Raw genomic sequence first — 6,922 nt, forward strand, 5'->3', positions numbered from 1 at the left:
ACAGGCTCTGACCCTGATAACAATCGCTAACTCTAAACCATACCCACAGACTCTGACCCTGATAACAATCGCTAACTCTAAACCATATCCACAGACTCTGACCGAGATAACAATCGCTAACTCCAAACCATATCCACAGACTCTGACCCTGATAACAATCGCTAACTCTAAACCATATCCACAGGCTCTGACCCTGATAACAATTGCTAACTCTAAACCATACCCACAGACGCTGACCCTGATAACAATCGCTAACTCTAAACCATATCCACAGACTCTGACCCTGATAACAATCGCTAACTCTAAACCATACCCACAGGCTCTGATCCTGATAACAATCGCTAACTCTAAACCATATCCACAGACTCTGACCCTGATAACAATCGCTAACTCTAAACCATACCCACAGACTCTGACCCTGATAACAATCGCTAACTCTAAACCATATCCACAGACTCTGACCGAGATAACAATCGCTAACTCTCAACCATATCCACAGACTCTGACCGAGATAACAATCGCTAACTCTAAACCATACCCACAGACTCTGACCCTGATAACAATCGCTAACTCTAAACCATATCCACAGACTCTGACCCTGATAACAATCGCTAACTCTAAACCATATCCACAGACTCTGACCGAGATAACAATCGCTAACTCTAAACCATATCCACAGGCTCTGACCCTGATAACAATCGCTAACTCTAAACCATACCCACAGACTCTGACCCTGATAACAATCGCTAACTCTAAACCATATCCACAGACTCTGACCGAGATAACAATCGCTAACTCCAAACCATATCCACAGACTCTGACCCTGATAACAATCGCTAACTCTAAACCATATCCACAGGCTCTGACCCTGATAACAATTGCTAACTCTAAACCATACCCACAGACTCTGACCCTGATAACAATCGCTAACTCTAAACCATATCCACAGACTCTGACCCTGATAACAATCGCTAACTCTAAACCATATCCACAGACTCTGACCGAGATAACAATCGCTAACTCTAAACCATACCCACAGGCTCTAATCCTGATAACAATCGCTAACTCTAAACCATAACCACAGGCTCTGACCCTGATAACAATCGCTAACTCTAAACCATACCCACAGACTCTGACCCTGATAACAATCGCTAACTCTAAACCATATCCACAGACTCTGACCCTGATAACAATCGCTAACTCTAAACCATACCCACAGACTCTGACCCTGATAACAATCGCTAACTCTAAACTATAACCACAGGCTCTGATCCTGATATCAATCGCTAACTCTAAACCATACCCACAGACTCTGACCCTGATAACAATCGCTAACTCTAAACCATATCCACAGACTCTGACCCTGATAACAATCTCTAACTCTAAACCATATCCACTGACTCTGACCGAGATAACAATCGCTAACTCTAAACCATACCCACAGTCTCTGACCCTGATAACAATCGCGAACTCTAAACCATATCCACAGACTCTGACCCTGATAACAATCGCTAACATAACCACAGCCTCTGACTCTGATAACAATCGCTAACACTCGATTTTCACCACAACATTTCACCGGACCCTATCCACGACCTGTGATCCTGAATACAACCTGTAACCTGTAATTACCTGCCACCTTTGGCCCAAATTTTGCCACAATCTCTGCTCCCTACAGCCACTGACTTTTTCCTTCTCCTTAAGTGAACCAGACTGTTTGCAACATATTTATATATTCTTAGACTCATGCCATATGGAAACAAGCCCTCTGGTCCGACTCACGCATGCCAACCGACTTTCTCAAACCAATCCTGCTTGCCTGCATTTTGCCCTTATCCCTCCAAATGTTTCCTATTCACGCACCTGCCTATATGTTTTTTGCATGTTGTGCAACCGCACCTGCATATCGCACTTCCTCTGGCAGTTCCTTCCACACACAAACCTCCTTCTTTGTGAAAAAGCTGCTCCTCATGTCCCAATTAAATCTTTCTCCTACACGTTAAAAGTATTTCCCCTTGTTTTGAACTCCCCCAGCCTAGGGAAAGACCTTTGCTAGTCACCTTACCTATGCCCTCATGATTTTATAAACATCTTTAAGGTCTACCCCCAACCTCCAATGCTCTGGTGAAAAAGTTCCCAGCCCATCCAGCCTACTTTAATAACTCAAATCCTACAGTCCCAGCAAAAGAGATAGTAGGAACTGCCGATGTTGGAAAATCTGAGATAACACGGTGTGAAGCTGGATGAACACAGCAGTTCAAGAAGCATCAGAGGAGCAGGAAAGCTTGACGTTTCAGGTCAAGACACTTTTTCTTAAGGGTCTTGACCCGAAACGTCAAACTTTCCTGCTCCTCTGATGCTGCTTGGCCGGCTGTGTTCATCCAGTTTCACACTGTGTGGTCCCGGCAACATCCTGGTAAATCTCTTCTGAACCCTCTTCAGCTTAATAATATCCTAATAATACCAAGGCGCCCAGAACTGTACACAGTACTCCAGAAGTGGCCTCCCCAGCGTCCTGTACATGTCCCAACTCCAAAATGGTTTGAAGAAGGAAGGCTTCAGCGTTATTTGTCTTCATTAAAGCACTCCAGGGACACACCTTCAGATGTATCATGTCAAAGGTATGATATTAATAAAACGTATTGTTGTCAAAAGTTTCTTAAAAGCCCAATGGTTCATCCAAAGCTACCATCTTCCTCATTTATCTTCGATTTCTGTTGCTTCTGCTTGTAAAATTCACTGGAGTGCTTTTACATGTTCCGGGTGAGACCTTAGCTGGAGTACAATTCCTAATTCTGGGCACCACATTTTGGGAAGGATATCCAGATGTTGGGGCAGGTATAGAGGTGATAGAAGAATGGTACCAGGGACAAGGATCTTCAGATAAATGGACAAACTGGAGAATCCTGGACAGTGCTTTCTCAACAGAAGATGCTAAAGCGGGGGACATACAGAATCATGGAGTGTCTACAGACCATAATTAGGCCATTCAACCAACTGTACACATGCCTGTTTTCTCCCAGGGCAATTTAGCTAGTCCCTGGCCATTTTCTCTAGCCCTACAAACTATAGCCCTATCTAAGCTGCTCATCAAATCCCCACCTGCACCATACGCTCTCAAGCTGTGCGTTCCTGTTCCTAACAACTGACCATATGGAAAAGCATGTTCTTTTTAATTACTTGCTCAGACAATAAATGACACACCTCCAGGGCAGGTGGGCCTTGAACTCAGACAATCTATCCCAGAGGCAGATGCATTATCGCTATGCAAAATGATCCCACTGCTACCTTGGGCCTTCTTGCTAGATGCCGTAAATCCACATCCTTTAAATTTTGAGGTGTTCAAAAATATGAGGGGTTTTGAAAGAGTAAATTTGGGAAAGTCGTTGCATTGGCAGAAGCATGGTAACACAAAAATGCAAATTTAAGATAATTGGTAAAAGAGAACGAGAGAGACAAAGGTGAGAATTTGTCTTTTGCACTGTGCAAGAATATAGGAAGAAAACAAAATAGATAGGACTGAGTGGAAAGATCTTTCAAAGACTCAGCGCAGGCATGATGGACCAAACGGCCTTCTTCCATGCTGGATGATTCTATGTCTCAGTGTCTGAGGAATGCCACATCATGGTGATCTATTGTTAAGCAATTCCCAAGATGAAGTGGATCCTGTGCTGGTGACAAAGTTCACTTTGGGCATGTTCCTGAAGTTTTCATTTTTATTATTAACTTCACTACTAATAATTTCACTATTAACATCTGACATACGAAATAGGAGCAGAAGTAGACTGTTTGGCCCCTTGAGCTTGCTCATGCTGATCCATCTGTGTTTTGAGTTCCACATTCCTGTTTACCCCTGATAATCTTTAATAGCCCTGCCTAACAAGAATACATCCACCTCTGCCTTAAAAATATTCAAAGTTCCCTCCTCCACCACTTTCTGAGGTAGACAGTTTCAAAGTTCCACAAGTCTTTGAGAGAAGTAATTTCTCCTCATCTCTGTCTTGAAAGAACAACCCCTTGTTTTAAAACAGTGGCCCCTTCCAATAGGTTAAGGACAAAAAACACTACAGATGCTGGAATCCAATCTCAACAAGAACGTGGCAAGCCAGGCAGCATCTAGAGGAAAGGAGCAGCCAACGTTTTGGGTATTAGTAATGCTCCTTTCCTTCAGACATTGCCTGGCTTGCCACGTTCTTCCAGCCTCCTGTTTGTCTTCCCCTTCCACTGGAATAACCAACAAGAGATAAAACATGCTTTCCACATTCACCTTGTCAAGACCATTCAGATACACTTCAATGAAGTCATGCCTTGCTCTTGAAAACTCCAGTGGGAGCAACCTCAGCCTATCCAATTTATACTCATAAGACAACCCACTCATTCCAGGTACCAGTCTACTGAACTGCCTCCAATGCATTTAGATCCTTCCTTAAATAAGAAGACCAAAACTGCACATAGAATTCAAGATGTGGTCTCACAATGCCCTGTATAACTAAAGCATAATATGCTTAAAACTTTTATATTCAATTTCTCTAGTAAGAAAGGATAGCATCCCAGACCCAGCCACCTAATCTACACAACTTTGGACTGTGGGAGGAAACCAGAGCACCCAGAGGAAACCCACGCAGACAGGGGGAGAATGGGCAAACTCCACGCAGACAGTTGCCAGAGTGTGGAGTCGAAACTGGGGCCCTGGTGCTGTTAGGCAGCAGTGTTAACCACTGAGCCACCATGCTGTCCCATGAGGGATGAACCATGACTGTCGATCAAACAGCTTTCCATCCCACCACCTCAGTTACTTCTACAAGTAGTAAATGAATTTGTTCAATGAAAAAGTCAAGAAGGGATTTCTTTAATGCCCTCGATTATACTTCTTTTCAAATGTCAGTCCACAGCCTTGCCCTGCCTGGCACTGAATCTCCAGCACCAACATGGATAGTCCCAGAGGTTTGGCAACACCCAACATGGTGCTTGACCTGGAGGTGTATGATGGGGAGAGATGTCTTTTAGAGATGAAAAGATGAGTAACCATTTTTTGGCTAACTTTGAAATGTTCAAGTTTTTGTAAATGGAACTTCCCCTGGAGAGTAAACACTAAACCCACAGAAAGTATAAGCTGTACCTGTTGGGGAAAAGATAGACTTGATGAGCTGAATAGTCACTTCTAATTTACCACATTTCTACATTTTCTCTTATCCCTATACATCCCATAAACAAATCCAAGCTGCACAAACCCCGAATTTAGTGAGGAAGATACAACCAAAGAAAAGACAGATGTTTAATATGGAAAGCAGTCACCGTTCTTACTAAATTGAGCAGATATCTTCATTGCTAACAGTGAAAACATGGGAACAAGAAACTCACAAAGATATAGTAGAGGAAGGCATTTCAGCCCTTCAATTTGTTCTCGGCTGATTCTCTTTCTATTAGAACTCCATCAAACCCAGGCCTGAAAATGTCAATTGATCCACAGCATGTTGTGTGTATTTGTGACTTTCACTATGACCATTGTATGAACATTTGCTTCCTGATTTCACCCCTAAGTGGCCCAGCTCTAATTTTTAAGATGGCATATGCCCAGACAGTCTGGATTCCACACCAGAGAAAATTGTTTTTCTTTTTCGAATCATATCTACTCATTTTAAACTTCTCACAAAGGGTTTATGCATCTGGTCTTCATAATTTAAATCCTCTAAATGCAGTATCATATTGATGAGCAGAGTGATTAAGACTGCATCATATATTTGTGATGTTGAGGCAAACTGACCCCACACTACGATGCCTTTTCATTGTCCTGAAAGGCATTAATAAGTTTGAGATAGTAAGAACTGCCAATGCTGGAGAATCTGAGATAACACGATGTGAAGCTGGATGAACACAGCTGGCCAAGCAGCATCAGAGGAGCTGGAAAGCTGACGTTTCTGGTCAAGACCCTTCTTCAGAATTGGGGGAGGGGAAGGGAATTCTGAAATAAATAGGGAGACAGGGGGAGGCGGATAGAAGATTGATTAAGGAGAAGATAGGGTGAGAGGAGACAGGCAGGTCAAAGAGGTGGGGTTAGAGCCAGTGAAGGTGAATGTAGGTGGCGAGTTAGGGAGGGGATAGGTCAGTCCAGGGAGGACAGACAGGTCAAGAAGGCGGGATGAGGTTAGTGGGTAGGAGATGGGGTGGGGCTTGATGTGCAAGGAATGGTTAGGGAGGTGGGGACTAGCTGGGCTGGTTTTGGGATGCAGTGGGGGAAGGGGAGATTTTGAAGATTGTGAAGTCCACATTGATACCCTTGGGCTGCAGTGTTCCCAAGCGAAATATGAGATGTTGTTCCTGCATCTTTCGGGTGGCGTCATTGTGGCAGGAACAACATCTCATATTTCGCTTGGGAACACTGCAGCCCAAGGGTATCAATGTGGACTTCACAATCTTCAAAATCTCTTTCGATCACTGTGGAGGGGAAGTTGCAGTTCTTGAAAAAAGAGGACATCTGGGATGTTCGGGAGAGGAATGCCTCATGTCGGGAGCAGATGTGGCAGAGGCGAAAGAATTGGGAGTAGGGGATGGCCTTTTTACAGGAAGGTGGGTGAGAGGAGGAATATTATAATATAATAATATTAATAAGTTTGAACTTGTTTTGCTTTATCAATTCATTCTTCCGCCCTCAACATCAGTCAGCAATGAATAAATGTCAGGTTGACATGATTTTCAACAGAACCGAACTGCTAGTTACATGTTTTCTCTTGTGCAGGAGCTTCAGGACCCTGGCGCAATCTTGCAATGATGTCATGGAGCTGCAAGTCGCTAAACATAAATAGTACAGCGCACGTGGAGATAGAACACTAGAATGAGAGAGAAGTGAGGAAGCCCATTGAAATGAACACACAAAGAAAATAGATTAGTCTATAATTAATGCAGCTATATCCAGATCCTGGTG

Source organism: Stegostoma tigrinum, chromosome 20 (genome assembly GCF_030684315.1).
Source record: "Stegostoma tigrinum isolate sSteTig4 chromosome 20, sSteTig4.hap1, whole genome shotgun sequence".
In the NCBI taxonomy this organism is placed as follows: domain Eukaryota; kingdom Metazoa; phylum Chordata; class Chondrichthyes; order Orectolobiformes; family Stegostomatidae; genus Stegostoma; species Stegostoma tigrinum.